The sequence below is a fragment of the Lepidochelys kempii genome, chromosome 3 (assembly GCF_965140285.1).
Source record: "Lepidochelys kempii isolate rLepKem1 chromosome 3, rLepKem1.hap1, whole genome shotgun sequence".
NCBI lineage: Eukaryota > Metazoa > Chordata > Testudines > Cheloniidae > Lepidochelys > Lepidochelys kempii.
Genome location: NC_136382.1, coordinates 89,018,446 through 89,037,896, shown reverse-complemented (window position 1 = coordinate 89,037,896; position 19,451 = coordinate 89,018,446). Strand labels below are relative to the sequence as shown.

The 19,451-nt window shown below is 41.7% G+C and overlaps 1 protein-coding gene across 17 annotated transcripts in view; it reads left to right on the top strand.

Annotated features, from left to right (window-relative positions):
* The window catches only part of HS3ST5 (heparan sulfate-glucosamine 3-sulfotransferase 5), a 268,625-nt gene that overhangs the window by 116,525 nt on the left and 132,649 nt on the right, over window positions 1-19,451 (top strand). For 14 of the 17 annotated variants that reach the window (XM_078852167.1, XM_078852170.1, XM_078852168.1 and 11 more), the window contains 2 exons: window positions 4,387-4,587; window positions 6,054-6,997. The exons of 1 other annotated variant lie outside the window; for it this stretch is intronic. The gene's annotated coding sequence lies outside the window, so the exon portion shown is untranslated. The remainder of the gene's footprint in view (window positions 1-4,386; window positions 4,588-6,053; window positions 6,998-19,451) is intronic. 2 more of the 17 variants (XM_073337105.2, XM_078852163.1) reach the window with 1 other exon arrangement.

The following is a 19,451-nucleotide window of genomic DNA, read 5'->3' as shown; positions in this document are numbered from 1 at the left end:
TAACCCTCTCTGCAAAGGTCATGAATAGCCCAGGTGTACTCCTGAATGGTTTTGTCCTGTCTGCTTTGTAAGTCAATGTAACAGAGATTTGTCTGTTTGAGAGCTGTCATGAACTTCAGCAGAACAGCTTCTGTCACAACCCAGGCTTCCTGTGCCCTGGACTCAGGTAACTACTGCTACTACTAAGCTTTGCACTTGGAAATTTTATACCATGTTACCCTCACTTTGCTCCCTTATTCCAGTGACCCTGTCCCTGGGAGTGGGTGTTGCCTAGGAGAGCTAACTAGTAACAAAGTAACATTAATGCTAATACCATGTGGAGAGGCAGGTTCCATCTCACTGCTGTAAGAAAGAATTAAGGGATGGTTGCGGCTGCTGTACCTTTCATGTCCCTTGGTTGGGTTGTGTGTGAGGGCATCTAGGGCACAGGTGTGATTCCAAAGGACACTGCTGGCCAAAATCATGCACCTGGGGTGTAAGAGTGGAATCCATGTGGTTGGTCATTCAAAGAAAGACCTTATCTTTTGTATTTCTTGAATTTAAAAATAAATTAAGTATACAGCCTTCATGCTTCATTAACAGGGGGCTTATTTTTTTCATGTAATAGGTACTCATTTTAATTGCTACGATACATTGTTATTTTTTACTTACATGTATCAATATGCTCCTGCATACCTTTCAGATGCTGAATTGTGGCTTTTATTGGTGTAATATATTGACATGATAGTATGTCTCTAAATTTCATCTTGATGATAACTATCACAAACGGGAACAGAAATTCTATTCACTTTATCACTTATAAGAAGACTCTATTGTGGGCACAGTGCATCAGCACTTCTTTCAAAACTGAACAGCACACAACTAATAGGAAAGTCATATTGGTAGTATGACATTAGTATAGATTAGTGTCAATATATTTAGTAGGAAACTGGTCCATCTTGCAAATAGAGTCCTTGAAGTCACAGTGACCCACAGCACCATTATTCCCATATATGGAGGGGGGAACAAGCCCTTTATTGTTGCCTTGGAAAGCTTTAAATTACTCACTCCATACTTCTTTTAATCTCCTTTGGGGTGGGGGACACAGTATACCCACTATTTCAGAACTGCATATTCAGTTTTCCTACACATCACATGAGATGTGAATACCCTTCATCCAGTGCTTTCCATTCCCTTCTCCTCTATGCCCACAGACTCCATCTCCGTGATGAAAAAATAACAACACAACCCTTTTGTATTCTTTGCTATGGATAGAACCTTGTCCTTTTTTGTCTCTCAACATATGCCTTGTATGTAATGAGATAAGCCCCTCAGGGCCACATCGTAAGGTTTAGCACATCCAGTTCACTTATCATCCCCTTGTCTCACATATGTGTAGGGCCCTACCAAATTCATGGTCCATTTTGGTCAATTTCACAGTCATAGGATTTTTAAAATCATACATTTCATGGTTTTAGATATTTAAATCTGAAATTTCATGGTGTTGTAACTGTGGGGGTCCTGACCCAAATGGGATTGTGGATGGGAGATCGCAAGGCTGTTGTAGGGGGCTTGCAGTATTGCCACCCTTATTTCTGTGCTGCTGCCTGCAGAGCTGGTCAGCTGGAGGGCAGCTGCTGGCCGGGCACCCAGCTCTGAAGGCAGCACCACCGCCAGCAGTAGCGCAGAAGTAAGGGTGGCAATACCATACCATGTCAGCCTGCCTTCTGCACAGCTGCTGGCAGTGACCCTGCCTTCAGAGGTGGGATCCCCGGCTAGCAGCTGCTGCTTTCTGGCAGCCCAACTCTGTGAAATCTGGTCTCCCCTAAGTAGCCAGATTACATGGGGGAGATGTCAGATGTCATGGTCTGTGATGCATTTTTCACGGACGTGAATTTACGAGGGCCCTACATATATGCTAGTTCAAATACTGTTTTGGCTCTGATCCTGCGCTCTTTACCTGTAGTCTGTGTATAACTATTGTTGAAGTCAATGTGAATCAGGCCCTCATTCTTTCTGAGGTAATCTTCATCAGTCTGAGATGAATTTACCTCTCTTCTTCTAGCCCATTTCCAGATGTGAACATGTGTATTAACTTCCATTAGTGTTCAATAACAAGTTTTCACAAAAGCAATACGTCTCCACAAAGCAATAAATGAAAAGGGTTTTATTAGATGTTTACTCTGAAACATTTACAGTGTGGAAAAAATAGAGCTTTTGGGACATTATCAGTCTAATGCATGAGATTCAATGATTATATCCATATAATATATGGCCTTGTGTCCTTTTCATTGATTTACCTACATTTTTATAATGCTCAATCTAAAACCATTTATCTGCTGAATTATTAATAAATAAATGTTTCTGATGAAAAAAGACATTCAATATTGTAAGCCATATATCAGATAAACAATCGCTTAACAGCCAGAAATAAACTATTATAGATCCATGTGTAAGTGATTTATGTAGCGTAGATAAAAGGATTTTAATAAACACTTTTCATTGCAAATAAAAGATGGAGAATAGCTCACCTCGTGGTGTTCTCTTGTCCATTGCTTCATGGGTTCTAATCTGTATTTTTCCAGTATCAGATTCAGGGATTTCTGTGTTGCACCAACTGAGGACAGTTTACATAAATTGACTAGTCCGCTATTTTATGTTTGTAGTGGCAAAAGCCAATGGCATTTCTTGGGTGCTGTTAGGTTCCTCTGACCAGAAGGATGAAAGGAACTCTAACAGACACACACTTCTTGATGTTCCTGAAGCAATGCCTTTCCATTTAACTTTCGTTCTGAACTCAGAACTTTTTCTTCCCTGACAAGTGCATTGTTTTGGCAGCTGACGTTGGCATTGATGGCTTTTGAGGGCTTTGCTGTATTCCAGAGCACATGGGGCTTGATTTGCTTTGAAAGAAAGTGGCTGTGTTCATGCCCAGAGCTAAGAATGGTAATATAGGGGTTGCAATTAGATACCATATTCATATTCACATCTGTGTTACAGTTCTTGGATATGGATGCCTGGCTAGGTTTATAAATATGCATGATTTATTGAGGAGAGAATGGAAAAAGACAAGTCAAACAACCCCCTGTATGTTTTATCAGCCTTTACCCTAGATAAGTGTCTGACATGGAAATCCCATTATAAATGCTGGGTTCTTTTCTAGGAGTTATAAAATGGCTGAAAAACACTCTTTCTTGCTAGTGTTCGGTGCAGAAGGCAATACATGCAGGCAGGGTCTGAAGGAGGCGCCTCTCTCCACATGGGATTCAGAGTCATGAGCCCTCTCCTGGAGCTGGCTGCCTAAGCCAAACAAAAAAAAAAGTGGAGCTTCCCCTCCTCCCCCACTGTACCCTATAGCCCAGTGGTTAGAACACTCAACTGGGATGTGTGAGACCTGGCTTTAGATCCCCAGCTCTGCCTGGTTTGGAGCAGGGACTTGTACACAAGCCTCCCATATCCAAGGAGAGTGTCCTAGCTGCTGGGCTATGTGGTATTGGAGAGGGGCGGGGAACTCTCTCAATCTCTTCAGTTAGAGTTGTTCTGCTTTGTGTAAAGTACTGAAATATTACATGGAGCAAGGACTGAAACCCAGTTCATCTCTTTCCTACCCCCAGGGTGAGTGCTCTAACCACCAGGCAGTAGAGTAATTCTCACTCTCTCTGGCTCAGTCACTATTTAAGTATTTCATACAAAGTGCAACAGCCCCAACAGAAGACACTGAGAACAGCAAGCCCCCTAATACCTTATACCCCAGTGGCTAGGGCATGCCCCTCACATGTGGGAGACTTGGGTTCAAGTTCTATTTCCCCATCAGGCAGAGGAGGGATCTGAACCTGAGCACCTCGTATCCCAGGTGAGTATTTTAAATAGTGGCTTATTGTGTAAAAGAGGGCACCACCATCTCAGTGCAGGGCCTGATCCAGTAGACATGCTTTTAGGTGGCCTCTGAAAATGCCTGACAGACTGGGCTCCACAGGTGAGAATCTGAGGGTGCCTAGTTTGTGAAGGGCGCCAGAGCTTAGGCAAGAGCTGGGAACTAAGCAGCTTGACTTAATTGGCTTTTTGCTGCCCATGCTTAGCTTTTTAAGGCACTTTATTAGTTGGAAACTTAGGTGCCCAGGGAATGTAGGCACATACAGGGTTCGCTGGCAGCTGAGCAGACTTTTTGAGGAGCTAAAGTTTGGACTTAGGCACCTGAAGTAGTAGCTAGGTGCTTAAATCGCTTTTGTGGATCTTAGCCTTCTGTAGTTTAAATAGAACATCTGAGATTTTTTAAAAGCGTGCATGAGGTTGCTCTAAGTATTAACCCTGTGATGGAGTGGGCTCTGTTGTAAAGTATTTGTTCTCAGATTTGAACAGTAGTCTTTCTTTTCAGAATTTTGCAAATGGCTTTTCTCTGTTTTACAGAGTCAACAAGTTGCATACTGTTGCAGCAGAGATGTCTGATTTTCCCATCTGCATATCTGGAATCGCTTATTCACTTCGTTAGTCTCATTAGTAACCACTGAAGACTTCTGGGTATTGAAGATAGATGAATTAAATCCTTTTGAATGTTTTTGATCTAAGGTAGATGTATTGGATTCTCTGGATGTGCATAAGGACACGAAGGTTGGTGAACTCTCTAAAAGCCTGAAGTTTCTGAATTTAATTTAACCATTACTAATATAGAGTATATTAGTTATATACAGTGGTGATTAATATACAGCATGTAAATATTTGAGAACATTGAAAGATCTAGCCAGATTTATGTTGCCACAAAACACACTGAACCAAATTTACCACTAGGTTAAACAGGTACTCCTTCATTAGATTAAATGGGATTCCACATGCTCACCTTGCAAGGAATTTGGTCCATCTAGATAATGTGAGATATCACACTTCAATGAAAAATTGGCCACACTTCTCCCAAATGGAAGTATGTTATCTGTATAATTAGCTAGCCAAAGTACAGAGAAAACAGTTAAATGTGGTAGAAGAACTGAATTCATTATGAATTTTATTTATTCATTTCTCTGGAAACTCTTTGATGATAATCAGAATTTAATTAAATATTTGTACAATACGTGAATTCTAGATGATCAACACCCAATTCAGGAAATCATCCCTATTCTGGACAGCAACTTTAACTCATGTTCAAATGCAATCCTGATTACAGATGGAATTAAGTACGTGCTTAAGTGCCTTTCTGAATAGGGCCCTTAGTTGCTTAGAACAATTTGATTTAGTTTTTTTTTTTTCAAACCCAGCTGCATAGAATCATAGAAATTGAAAAGTCCTATTTGGTCAAGTATTCCATCTCCCTGCCTGTGCAGGACTCCTCCATACAAATGCCCTGTCCAGTCCAATTTTAGGTATTCCAAGCAATGGAGCTTCCGGTTCTTCCCTTGAAGAACAATTGAGGCAGGTCAGGATGAAGGTGTATTGGCAGGGTTTGAGGAAATCATCACAGAGACAGTCCTACCTATTCAATTGGTTCAGCTGCCATCTAATTTATAAGTAACAGTATGAAATATATGTGCAAGAATCTACATTTGTGAACACTAACCAGTTAGCTCTTCATGTGTGCATGGAAATGACTATTTGTGGGATCCTGCAGTAGCAATAGGTACATATGCATCCTTGCAGGGCCAAACAGTAATGAGCTACTTAAATATTTCATGGTGCGCCCAGCACAAGTCATAATATCATAAATAAAGGACAATTAAATTCCACAGCAGTTTTCCACTGAATTGGAAACACTGCTGAGTGTAACAGAGAGAAGGAGTAGATGATTCTGACCTTGACTGTGTCTGTGATTGCCATCGCTTTTTTTCCTTCTTTTGCAAAAAGTTCTGTAGGAATTTTCGGCAAAATTATTTTCTCCAGCTTCAGATAAAAATATTCGATGGACCTCAACCTATTTACACTGGCTATTTTTCTAAATAAATATTTTGTGAATAATATCTGTTCTTCTTCTTCTCCGTAGTCTGTTACAATGGTTAGGGGGAGGCATATTGATTAATAAAGATACAGCTCAAAATTAGCATTGTGATGATATTGTAAACTATATGGATTGAGCTTTCCTTTCATTGCAGATGATATCACCAGGCTACCTCAACTGAATTACAGCCTTGTAATCAATCTCTCTCTCTGTAACTTTGTCTATGACTACTGCATGCATACTGCATATCCATGCTCTGTATATAAAGATGCACAGAAAAGAAGAGACAGAAAACAAGCAATCCTTTGTCAAAAGAGAGTGCATCCCATTGGCACTAATTGCCTATTCCAAATATAAAAATGAATGCATAGGAGAAATATAAAAATGCAACAAAGTTCAAAGTATACTTCCAGTCCTGTTCTAATGATGTCAGAGTTTTGTTATTGTGTTCAATGGCAGCAAGATGAAGTGTGTATATAAATATTAGTATCAGTTTGGGGAAGAGAAGTGGGAGGATTGCAACATTTTGCAAAAGTCCTCCTCTTCCCTCCCTACCCTTTTTAATTAAGACTTTATCAAATTTTTGAAATTTGATGTTGCCTAGTTCTATAACTGCTCATAAAACCCACCATTTTAAAATAGTTAAAATGGGGGGGGTAGTTTGAAATTTAATGTTCAGCAAGCTCTAATTATATATAACTTTAAAGCTGATTATTTGATACAAATATTCATGATGACTATCATAGCTTGTTGACTGGCAGATTGTTTTGCAAAACAATGTGAATTCCTGTAAATGATTGTAGTCTCCCATGAGAATTCTCTCATACTAAAGGGGACTAAAGATGAGGGAATCTGAGTTCCCTGTCATAGAGACTTGTCCCTAGTTGTCCCAAACTTTATATCCGGTTGTGAGGCCAGAATCTAAACTCTGGAGTCTGTTGGGGGTCCATTCTGGAGACAGAGGGAAAGAGCAGCAGCCAGTTAAGCCTTCGATTTTTTTTCATAGATTCTATCATGCTCATATGAATGTTTGTCGAAAACTAATAAAGGATTGTGGAGAACATCAAAGTGAAATTGCAGTTTCTATTCAAACAAGAGGTTTGTGAATACTTTTTTGTGTAGTAGTTGCCCAGCTCTATTCTGCAGTATGTGGTGCCCTGGCATTTCTAACCTCTAGTCTTTCATATCTCTCAAACTATTCATTTTTTGCTTAATCCTGCTGTCCTCTCTCAGGCAAAAATCTCACTAAAGTGAATTGGAATCTTCCCTAAGTAAGGAATGGGTAAGGACTTTAAGATTTGACCCAATATCAGGAACCATCAAATAAATCTGATTAGGTATTTGCATGTTGAAACTGTCTCTCTTAGTTCAATACCTGCACAGAAGAGGAGAGGAGAAAGAGCCAAATGGCATTAGTCTGAGGCATTCTACAGGGTGCAGGGTGCAGACACAGGCAAAATTCCTAGAGTGTTGGGGCCTGCATGATCCCTAGCACCCAAGCACTGTCTCTCCTGTGAAAAGGTGTAGCGCACCACCTTCTATGATGTCAGTGAACAGCAGGCTTGTGAGAGGTGCCACTCCAAGGCTGGACACATCTCTTTTCTTTTTTTTAGGGACTCGGGTACTACTGTCCACATCAACTGTTCCCTTTCCTATTCACCCTACAAAGCATTTGCTTTGGTCCGTACCTGTGTGAACAAAGGATGGGAAGGAAGATGATCTCTGTGCTTGCCTCCCCTTTCCTTGCACACCAATGTGGGAAGCACTGCAGTTTGCCCCACCACACTTATTACTTGAAGAAAGTAACAGAAAACAATTGTTAGGCAATTTCAATTCTCTCCAAAGCTTAGTAATACTCAGGCTTTTTTACTTATACCCTCTCCTATTATTCTCTTAGCTAAAGAATTTGAATGGATAAAACTGTATTTTCCACTCTTTTCTTGGTAAGTTCATTTTATTTCTGTTCACCAGTTCATGGTCCTTTTCTTTATTTATATGATCTTTTCAATACACTATTGCCATATATATTTGGGTTTACTGATGTGTGCTATATCATAACTGCTAACCACTTCAGGGTATCTATTCAGATTACATTTTTCTTTATACAGACTAAAACACTCTGGCAAACATTCAGCTTATTTCAATGTCAAGGCAATAATTTAACAAGGAAGTTTATGATAAGCTTCACACGTACCACCTATTAAATAGTGAAGACCATAGGGGGGAATCCCAAACAAATTCTATGTAGTGTTGTTGTAGCTGTGTAGATCCCAGAATATTACAGAGGTGAGGTAATATCTTTTATTGGACCAACTTCTGTTAGTGAGAGAGACAAGCTTCTGAGCTTACATAGAGCTTTTCTTCAGACAATAGTGTATGAAAAAGATCATATAAATAAAGAAAAAGACCATGAACTGGTGAACAGCAAGGTCTCTGAAGAAGACTCCTGTGTAAGCTCTAAAACTTGTCTCTCTCACCAACAGAAGTTGGTCCAATAAAAGATCTTTACCTCACCCACTTTATGCCTCAAACAAATTCTAGTCATTTGTCCCTAACTGTCAATAAAATGTGGACACCAAATAGTTTTCACTTAAAAAGGGATGATAAGCAGCTTTCACTGTCTTGGTAGTTTAACCATATATGGATTTTAAAGTTCTTTGAATTAAAGAAATATGGATTTTTTTTACTAGATTTAAAAAAAAAACACTAGCATTTTAAACAGCAGGACACAATTGCAGACTATTTGCAGTCAAGAGGTTATTGCTGAACAAAATGCTCATTCAATTTAGGAATGCAGATTATAATAATTTTCCTATCTCCCTCACAGCAGGATTCCTGCCATCGTTTTGCAGACTCATAAGTTGCAGAACAATATAACTAGCTAACTTCACTTCCAGGTAACATGCACTTCAAGCGTATTCTCATTAGCTCAACTTAGTTATAATACAAAGCTGCTTAGTTTCACCAAGTAAAATGGGATACACTTAAATTACCTCATCTAATGTAATACTCGTTTTCAATACATGCAAAGTGGTTTATTATGGCAAAGCTTGTAGAGCATGAAAACTGATGGAGAGAGGGAAACTTGGTTTTCAGACAACCTGTCGAAGGAGTCATTGTATACCACTTCTATTTCAAGAAGCAGAACATAGAAAAAAGCAGAGAGAAATAATCTGTCTAGAAAAATGCAAATTTAATACATTAACCTAACACATCACAAGAAAATTATTAAATAGAGAAGTTATACTCTCGATATTGTCCTTTGCGTGTAAATAAAATGAAATGTTTAAAAATGTCAGTTGACCAAAATTCACTGAGAAAGAAACAATTTTTATTTTTCTATTATCTGTAGTGAGATGTGGGATTGTGGTAGCACAGACTGTTTTATTGTGCATTAAATTTCCACTTACTAGAACCATTAATTCAAGTTGTTCCTGGATATACTAGTTCACAAGTATTTTTTGTTCTTTCAGTCACTGAGGAGAATATTTTTTGTTTTTGTTTTTCTCCCAACACTGAATGCATCTGGCTTGATCTTGCAGTCCTTCCACACAAAAACTGATTCCAACAGAACCCAGAGAACAATGATGGGTAAATTGCTTTTCCTCCCCATTAGCTTCCACCTGCAGCATCCCATGAGTGATCTATCATTTTGCCTTCCTCCCCGCCCCCTCCTTTTTTTTTTCAATCCTTACAGGAGACTGCTTGGAGAGGTGGTGAATGCTTCTGTAGATTACACCCAAGTGTATGTGTAATTTTCCACAGATTAAATCAGAGCCCTCACAATATATTGAGAACAGCTCCTGAGAGAACCTCTAGCTCAGAGTGAATCTGGGAAAGACCCTGATCATATCAGTTAGAGAAATGCTTGTTTCCTGATTCAGCAAGGCTTAGGTATCTGCCTAGTTTTAAGCACATATCCTCAATTAGACTATGCACATACATAAAATTGGGTACATGCTTAAGAACCTTGCTGAATTGTGGCCTCAGAATGAGCAATAGAACTCTTCTCCCCAGGGTTTAAATTCTCATAGATTATTTCCTGGAGTCCTCCTCCTCCTCTCTCCCCCACCCCCCGCAATACACACATACCAATTCAAGGCTTCAGCTGCAGTGGGGGGGGTCTCAGGCCTTTCACCCCATGAGGAGTGGGGTGCCAGGGCTTGGAGTTTCAACTCCATGGGGCCCTGAAGACCCCTTGAAACCAGCTCATGGTCCTCCCTAGGGGTTTGGAAATATTTACCAGAGCTCCGCTCCAGACAGCTATAGCTGAATCCCCTTCCACTAAAGGCATCTGAGCCTTGTTCAGCAAAGTAACGTGAAGCCTTGCAGTCTTTTCAGCTTTTTGATAAGCCTCGACAATGAGGTAGCAACAGTGGTGAATAAAGCCTTCTTCCACTACAGCTCACTAGGCAGGTTTATCATTTTCTCCCAGATGAGGATCTAGCCTCAGTGAACTATGCGTTCTCCACATGGGATTATTGCAATTCACCATAACTAGAGCTGAAGGGGGATGCAAGGTAGAGACTCCAGCTTTTACACATCACACCCCACCACCTCCATAAGACTGGTTATAATGAGACTGTCACTCCTATACTCCTATCACTCTGGAGGCTCCCAGTCCATCTCCATTGTTGATTAAAGGCATAGGTCCTGACCATTGGCTTTGGAGAATAGGACCAATGTGCAGTTGCCATTTATTCATTGAGCCTGAATGGATCTCAACCTATCTATATCCTTATTTGTCACATGCATAGGCAGCTGTTCTCTTGAGACAACATATCTTACAGAGTCAGGATGAAGTATGTGACAACTAGAGAAGTAAGAACATTCTCTATGGGGTGTTGATTATAAAATAAGCTTCAGGGAAATCACACTAATGCAGATTCTGACCACCTTCTGAGTACAGTACCAGAGCTCCCTTTGATAAGGTATTTTGACATAACTAGCATGATGTTGATTTGTACCTATATTGATATGCATGTATCCCAAGTATGCACCTCTTTACCTGGGAGGAGAAGAGCAGGTGACTCAATGAAGTCCTTTAGAGACCTCACCTTACAGATGTAATTTACCTGGGAAGTCTTAGCTATAGTGATGAATGCTGTAGAAAACTGATTGATGGATAGGAGAGTTGGAATTGAGTATGCATAAGGACTGTGAGTCCATAGATCTTGCCATAGCATACTTTTGGGGGAGCCAGGGTTTGCCCCTTTTTGAGGAACAGACTGTATATCCTGCCTCCAAACTCTAGTAAGAAGCCATCTTCATGGAGGACCCATATCTACACAGCTGTTCTGGCTCTCATCCTGTGCACAGTCCCTTGCAGTGTGGCTCCACTGAATGCAGTAATACCTCCAGACCCCTTGCAGTGAATGAGTGAAGGACATTTTGAAGAGACAGCTATCTCACTGACAGTGTCCAAGAGGCCTGTGCGGAATAAGGCCATGTCTACACTGCAAGCTTCAGTCGATGCAGGTTATGTCAGCATAAAGCTGCTGTTTAGTTAGTATATCACTTGTGCACATGCATACTTGGCTACTTGCATTGGTGCTGCGTGTACTCACCAGAAGTGCTGATGTTGATGCACAGTGCAGTGCTCCATGGATTGGTATCCCAGTATGCAAACTGTCACTGTCCAGCGCACGGTCTTTTGGAAAGTTTTGGTAATGCAGGGTGGGCAGAAATGAGTCCTGCAGGACTGACTGGGAGCAAGGTGTCAACTTCCCAGCATGCAACTGTCTTAAACCCATAATATCATTCATATCCCATAATTTTTGCACATTTTAAAAATAGCCCATGAACCCATGTGGTGCTCCTCACTGTCTGCCACCTCTGAGGGAAGCATGGAGCCTGCACAGCTCTGCACATAAGCATTGCAAACACAGGATGCATGATCCTCTGGTATTTGCAGAGCCATAAGAAGAACCAAATCAGTGCAGAACATAATGATTTCTTTGTAGATGGATTGCTGTGGGACATAGTGAGAACAAGTGGCACTCGTGGAACAGCTGTAGATGGTGGAGCACTAATTCTGGGCCCAAGAAACAAGCACTGACTTGTAGGATTGCATCATAATGCAGGCTTGGGATGACTAGCATGTGACTGCCGAACTTCTGGATGCACAAGGCCATGTTCCTGGATCTGTCTGCTGCACTCACCCTGGCCCTCACGCTCTGGGACACCAAAATGAAAGCTGCACTGACAGTGGAAAAGCAAGTGGTGATTGCACTGTGGAAACTTGTAATGCTGGATTGCTACTGGTCAGTGGGAAGGCTTTTTGAATAAGAAAAGCCACTGTGGGGCCATTGTTATGCAAGTGTGCAGGGCCATCAATAGTCTCCTACTATACAGGACTGTGACTCTCAGCAACATGCAGGATGTAGTGGATGGATATGCAGAAATGGGGTTCCTGAACTGTGATGGAGCAATGGATGGCCCTCTTTTGGCACCAGACCACCTTGCTACACAGTATATCCACAGAAAGGGTTACTATTCTGTGGTTATGCAAGCGATGGTGAATCACTAGGGATGCTTCACCAACGTCCATGTTGCCTGGTCAGGAAAGGGACATGAGGTTTGCATCTTTAAGAACACAGGGCTATTCAGAAAGCTAACATAGAATCATAGAATCATAGAATATCAGGGTTGGAAGGGACCCCAGAAGGTCATCTAGTCCAACCCCCTGCTCAAAGCAGGACCAATTCCCAGTTAAATCATCCCAGCCAGGGCTTTGTCAAGCCTGACCTTAAAAACCTCTAAGGAAGGAGATTCTACCACCTCCCTAGGTAACGCATTCCAGTGTTTCACCACCCTCTTAGTGAAAAAGTTTTTCCTAATATCCAATCTAAACCTCCCCCACTGCAACTTGAGACCATTACTCCTCGTTCTGTCATCTGCTACCATTGAGAACAGTCTAGAGCCATCCTCTTTGGAACCCCCTTTCAGGTAGTTGAAAGCAGCTATCAAATCCCCCCTCATTCTTCTCTTCTGCAGGCTAAACAATCCCAGCTCCCTCAGCCTCTCCTCATAACTCATGTGTTCCAGTCCCCTAATCATTTTTGTTGCCCTTCGCTGGACTCTCTCCAATTTATCCACATCCTTCTTGAAGTGTGGGGCCCAAAACTGGACACAGTACTCCAGATGAGGCCTCACCAATGTCGAATAGAGGGGAACGATCACGTCCCTCGATCTGCTCGCTATGCCCCTACTTATACATCCCAAAATGCCATTGGCCTTCTTGGCAACAAGGGCACACTGCTGACTCATATCCAGCTTCTCGTCCACTGTCACCCCTAGGTCCTTTTCTGCAGAACTGCTGCCTAGCCATTCGGTCCCTAGTCTGTAGCTGTGCATTGGGTTCTTCCGTCCTAAGTGCAGGACCCTGCACTTATCCTTATTGAACCTCATCAGATTCCTTTTGGCCCAATCTTCCAATTGGTCTAGGTCCTTCTGTATCCTATCCCTCCCCTCCAGCGTATCTACCACTCCTCCCAGTTTAGTATCATAAACAGTGAATGCCAATGAAAATAAGGCAGGATCTGAGGCTAAAATTGGGATGGAACACATTAAAAAATATCTAGAAAAGTTAGATATCTTCAAGTCGCCAGGGCCTGATTAAATACATCCTAGAACACTCAAGGAGCTGACCTGAGCCATTAGTAATTATCTTTGAAAAGTCATGGAAGATGGGAGAGATTCCAAAAGACTGGAAAAGGGCAAATACAGTGACAATCTATAAAAAAATAAATAAGGACAACCTGGGAATTGCAGACTGGTCAGCTTAACTTCAGTACCCAGAAAGATAATGGAGCAAATAATTAAGCAATCAGTTTGTAAACACCTAGAAGATAATGTCACAAGTAACAGCACAGATTTGTCAAGAACAAATCATGTCAAAACAACCTAATAGCTTTCTTGGATGGGGGGAAGTGGTTGATATGGTAGAACTTGACTTTAGTATGGCTTTTGATACTGTCTTCTCATAAACAAACTAGGGAAATACAACCTAGATGGGGCTATTATAAGGTGGGTGCATAACTGGTTGGAAACCCATTCCCAGAGAATAGTTATCAGTGGTTCACAGTCAAGCTGGAAGGGCATATCAAATGGTGTCCTGCAAGGATCAGTTCTGGGTTTGGTTCTGTTCAATATCTTCATCAGTGATTTAGATAATGGCATAGAGAGTACACTTATAAAGTCTGTAGATGATACGAAGATGGGAGAGGTTGGAAGTGCTTTGGAAGATAGGATTAAAATTCAAGTTTATCTGGAGAAATGGTCTGAATAGGATTAAATTCAATAGGGATAAATGCAAAGTACTCCTCTTAGGAAAGAACAATCAGTTGCTCACCTACAAAATGGGAAATGACTGCCTAGGAAGGAGTACTCCAAAAAGGGATCTGGGAGTCATAATGGATCACAAGCTAAATATGAGTGGACAGTGTAACACTGTTCCGAAAAAAAAAGCATTCTGGGAGGTATTAGCAGGAGTGTTGTAAGCAAGACATGAGAAGCAGTTCTTCCGCTCTACTCCACACTCATACGGTCTCAACTGGAGTATTGTGTCCAGTTCTGGGCACCACATTTCAGGAAAGATGTGAACAAATTGGAGAATGTCCAGAGGGGTGCAACAAAAATGATGAAAGGTCTAGAAAACATGACCTATAAGGGAAGATTGAAAAAACTGGGTTTGTTTAGTTTGGAGAAGAGAAGACTGAGCGGGGACATGATAAAAGTTTTAAAATACATAAATGGTTGTTACAAGGAAAAGGGAGAAAAAATATTCTCATTAACCTCTGAGGATAGACAAGAAACAATGAGCTTAAACTGCAGCAAGAGAGGTTTAGGTTGGACAGTATGAAAAACTTCCTAACTGTCAGGGTGGTTAAGCACTGAAATAAATTGCCTAGGGGGTTGTGGCATCACTGGAGATCTTTAAGAGCAGTTTAGACAAATATCTGTCAGGGATGATCTAGATAATACTTAGTCCTGCCATGAGTGCAAGGGACTGAACTAGATGACCTCTCAAGGTCCATTCTAGTCCTATGATTCTATGATTTTAAGATTGGATCTCAGTGAAAAAAAATCCTAATGCTTATAGCTGCCTGCTGCATCCTGCATAATATCTGTGAAGCAAAGCTGGGGGGGAAGATACCACCGGGATAGAGGGCAAGAAGCTGCCTGTTGAGTTTGAATAGCCAGACACAGGGGCTATTAGAAGAGCTTAACATGGAGCTATATGACTTAGGAACACCTTGAAAGAGCACTTTAACAGTGAACCACAGTAGTGCATTATGATGTACTGTGCTGTACCTGACCTTATGGTTTAGAGGCTGTTAGGAATTGCACGGTACTTGGTGTATGTCTATGAATATAACACTATCAATATACATATTAATTTTGTGGTTCTTGCTCTACTTTTATGATTATTACAGTGTTTGTCACTAGTCCTATGAGTTGTCATACTGTATAGTAACAAGTGGGTGCTTTCTTAATGCTAGGCACTTCGCAGCGTATGTTGTGAACTAATAAAGAAGAATTATTTTCCAAATAAAAATAATTTTATTCAGTAACAAAACCAGTGGGGGAAAATTACCTGTACAATTTAAAAGCAACTACATTAAACACTAAAATATATTTATGGAACAGAACTTAACAAGGTGAAAGACCATTCATGTCCATTTACCTACACATACAGCAACCATGGCTCTCACAGATCACTGTGTGTGAAACTGTGGTTGTCCTTAATGTCCTATAAAGTGGAGTGGTAGAGGTAGGGATGCCAGCCCCTGTTGCCCTGTGGTATGTTGAGGTGGGGTGTAGGAAGGTACTATAATGGAGTTCTTCATGGACTGCAAATGGAGGCAAGCCTGTGATTGTTGAATCTGTAGGTCCACAAGAATCTGCAGCGTCTGTGTTTGCTGCTGAAGAAGCCCCATTGTGTCCTGGGTGCATCTCACTTCCCTTTTCCTCCTGGGACGCCTGGGAGTTTCTCCTCTCTTCTCTTTCCTTCTCCAGGTAAACTGCAATATTCACTGCAGCGTCTGCAGCACTGGCTTGCAGATTTCATTGAGCGTGTCATCCCGAGGCAGGAGTGCCAGAACAATTTGTATAGTGGGGGTGCTGGGAGCTATTGAACCAAACTAAATCCTGTATATAATGGAAACCATTTCAAGCCGGGGGTGTGGTAGCACCCCCTGCATCCATAGTTCCAGCACCTATGTCTCGAGTCCTTTTCTTTCTCCTCCTTATTTGGCTCAGGCAGTCCACAGATGTGGAGGGAACTCCTCAAGGCTGCAGTGGCACCAGCTGCCAATAAAACACAGAGATACCATTGTCCGTATATTCACAATGGAAAGCAGAACTTATGATTCAGAACTCCCTTCCCTTGCTCCCTTAAATTTTTAATTAAGACATGCTTATTGACATTTCTGCTTGGGAGTGCTTGTGCACAGCACCAGCCATAGTGAATCTTGCCCACCTGGGGTGAGGGAAATGAGGGAATTGCTTAGTTGCATGAAACTATGGATGTAGGACAATGGCTTTGGATACTGGCACTGGTTTCCACATGATACCTCACTCCTGAGGATAGCAAAGGCAGAGAAAGCAAAGCTGCTGCTGGCAGCCCAAAGTCACCCAGACCCATATGCCAGAAGGCTGTGTACTGCAATGGTGTCTGCCAAAGTTATCATCGACCGACATGGGAAAGTGTCCTACCATGGAGGAAGAAATAGGAATGGCAGCCTTAGAAACCTTCCGTAGACAATTGCAGAGGACCTCCATGGAAGTTTCATTGAGATCTTTCAGGAGAATTCAAGGGACAGCCCTGTGTACATAACAAACTGCTCCATATGGCCCACATGCCGAATTCTACAGGGGAATGAAAAGCAGATAACACTAATCTCCTAGATGTATCTCTACCTCTTCTAGTACAAGTAAACTAATGAAAAGCTAATAACTGTGTCCTATTTGGGGTACCATCAGCACACCGTTGTAATGGGAAATACGATTACAAACTTACCCAAGGTTCCTTCCTCTCTGTTGGGCTCACCTAGTCTCGACTGTCTGGCCTATGATGGAGTCTCAAATTGGTCCTGTCTCATAGCATAGCTGGACTCCTCTCCCTGCCACATGTCTCCCATCCTCCTCCCCCTCATCTTCACTGTTCACACCCTGTGGCTCAGGCTATTCAGAGGTATCCATGGTGGCATGGGGGTGGGGGTCTCCACCAAGTATGGCGTGCAGCTCTTTGTAAAAGCAGCAGGTCTGTGGCTTGGCACTGGATCGACTGTTGGTCTCCTGGCATTCTGGTATGCCTGACGTAGTTTTTACATTTTCACGCAGCACTGCTGCTAGTCTCTTTCATAATCCCTCTTCTGCATTCCCCGATGCAATCTGTATTTCTATGGCTGGTCAGCTTGCACAGCCTCTTCTTCCCACAGGCTCAGGGAAATCCAATATTTCTGGTCTGTTCCAAGCTCGAGCATGTCTGGAGCCTGTCAGCATGGTCAGCTGGGCACTTGCACACAACAATGGAGAGCTGTTAGATGTGCTCACCAAGATGGACAATCAGGAAAAGGCATATCAGAAATTTGTGGGGCTTTAACAGGGTGGGACCTTCAGATCTCTGTGACCTCTGGACTGGTCAGTGGACCTCTGGACTGGTCAGAATGGTCAGTGTCAAGCATTGTGTGACAGCTACTGGAGGACTTTTAGGGTCAACATAAGTAATGCAGTGTCAACACTTATGCTGTGTCAACCTCAGTATATTGACCGTGGCTCAATGCCACTCAGGGAGGTGGTGTTACTGCATCGCTGTAAACAGGGTCCTTTCATTGGTGGAAGACTGATTTAAGGGTAGACACATGCACAGCTAGGTAGATGTATGATGGCTTATATTGACCTAACTTTGTAGTGTAGACCAGGCCTGGAACTAAATGATCTTCTAAATGGACTCTTCATATAGAGAACATACAGTCTCTTGGAGCGCTTCTAGATGGTTTCACAGACCAGACTGTGAGCTCAGTAGGACATCTACATTTCTGTGTCTGTACTATCTGCCATTTACATTTTAGGAACGTCTCAGCAAAAATTTGAATATCTATCATTACCTGACCTGCTTGTCTTACAAATGATTGAACACTGTAGATTTTGGTATTTATTAGAAAACCATTAAAAGCAGGGCCTAGTTCCGAACAGCATCAGTTTGTGAGGTGGAGTTAGGAAGATGTAGCTATTGGGAGGAATGTTTTGAGATTTGTTATAAACTATTTTAAACAGTTGGTATATGTGCTGTGGTATTATTGTTGTTGGAGGCAGAAATAAAACATTTGCTTTCCCAGTCTTGCATATCTATTCCTAGGATGCGTATTTAAGGGGGAAAGTTTTCCTGAAGAGGGCTTGTTATGTAATGCATGAAAACAATATAGAATTTCCACAATTTTGCCTTTTGTACTTAAATCCTATCCTAATCCTGGTACATAGCTTGTAACTGAAAGGCACTGTCACCATGTACAAGGACTTCAGTGTTTTGAGTATTTCTCCCCACCTCGCCTCCATGGGATGGAATTGCTGGCTAATCCACGTAGTTCTGTATCTGCTTGCCTCAGCCTTGGTTGTCTCTAGTCCCAGAGCACCTCTTCGTGAGGCCACAAGGAGTCCCAAGCACAGCATAGTTCCATGAAACCAGGGGCAAGTGAACATCTTAGAATGTTGGCTCCCCAATCTGAAGTGCAGCCAATCAATCTATTGCTGTCAGAGCTCTGCAGGGGGTGGAAGGTGAGCATCCACCCCTAAATTTTTGGTTGGTTTACTTGGCAATGGCTTGCTTTGGTTTGCTGGAAAGTTTTGGAAGCCATTCTCTACTCTGGGATGATTCTTAACTCTTGGACATGGCTCTAAAATGCTGGGTTTTTTTGTTTTTGTTTTGTTTTGTTTTTGTTTTTTTATGTTTTAAATCTAAATCTGCCCCTTTTTCCCAGAGGTGAAGTTACAAACTTAGACCATCTCAGCTGCCATATTTAAATAGCATTTTGGGACACCGAATGCTCAGTGTGCTCCCCCCAAGTTCTAATGTGGGAGTGGCATTTTCCCTAGTTAACTGATATAAGTCAGCCAGGAAAAATAATGTTTAAATAGGCCAGCAGCTTGATAAAGTAATCTCTAACTCTTATAGCTATGATACAGTACTTCCAACACAAATGTTTACACTTCAGATGTTTCAAAATTATACCCCACTGTCATAAATATAAAGGGAAGGGTAACCACCTTTCTGTATACAGTGCTATAAAATCCCTCCTGGCCAGAGGCAAAACCTTTTCACCTGTAAAGGGTTAAGAAGCTAAGATAACCTCGCTGGCACCTGACCAAAATGACCAATGAGGAGAAAAGATACTTTCAAAGCTGGAGGGGGGTGGAAACAAAGGGTTGGTCTGTCTGTGTGATGCTTTTGCCGGGAACAGATCAGGAAGGCAGCCTCAGAACTTCTGTTAAGTTAGTAAGTAATCTAGCTAGAAGTGCGTTAGATTTCCTTTTGTTTAATGCCTGATAA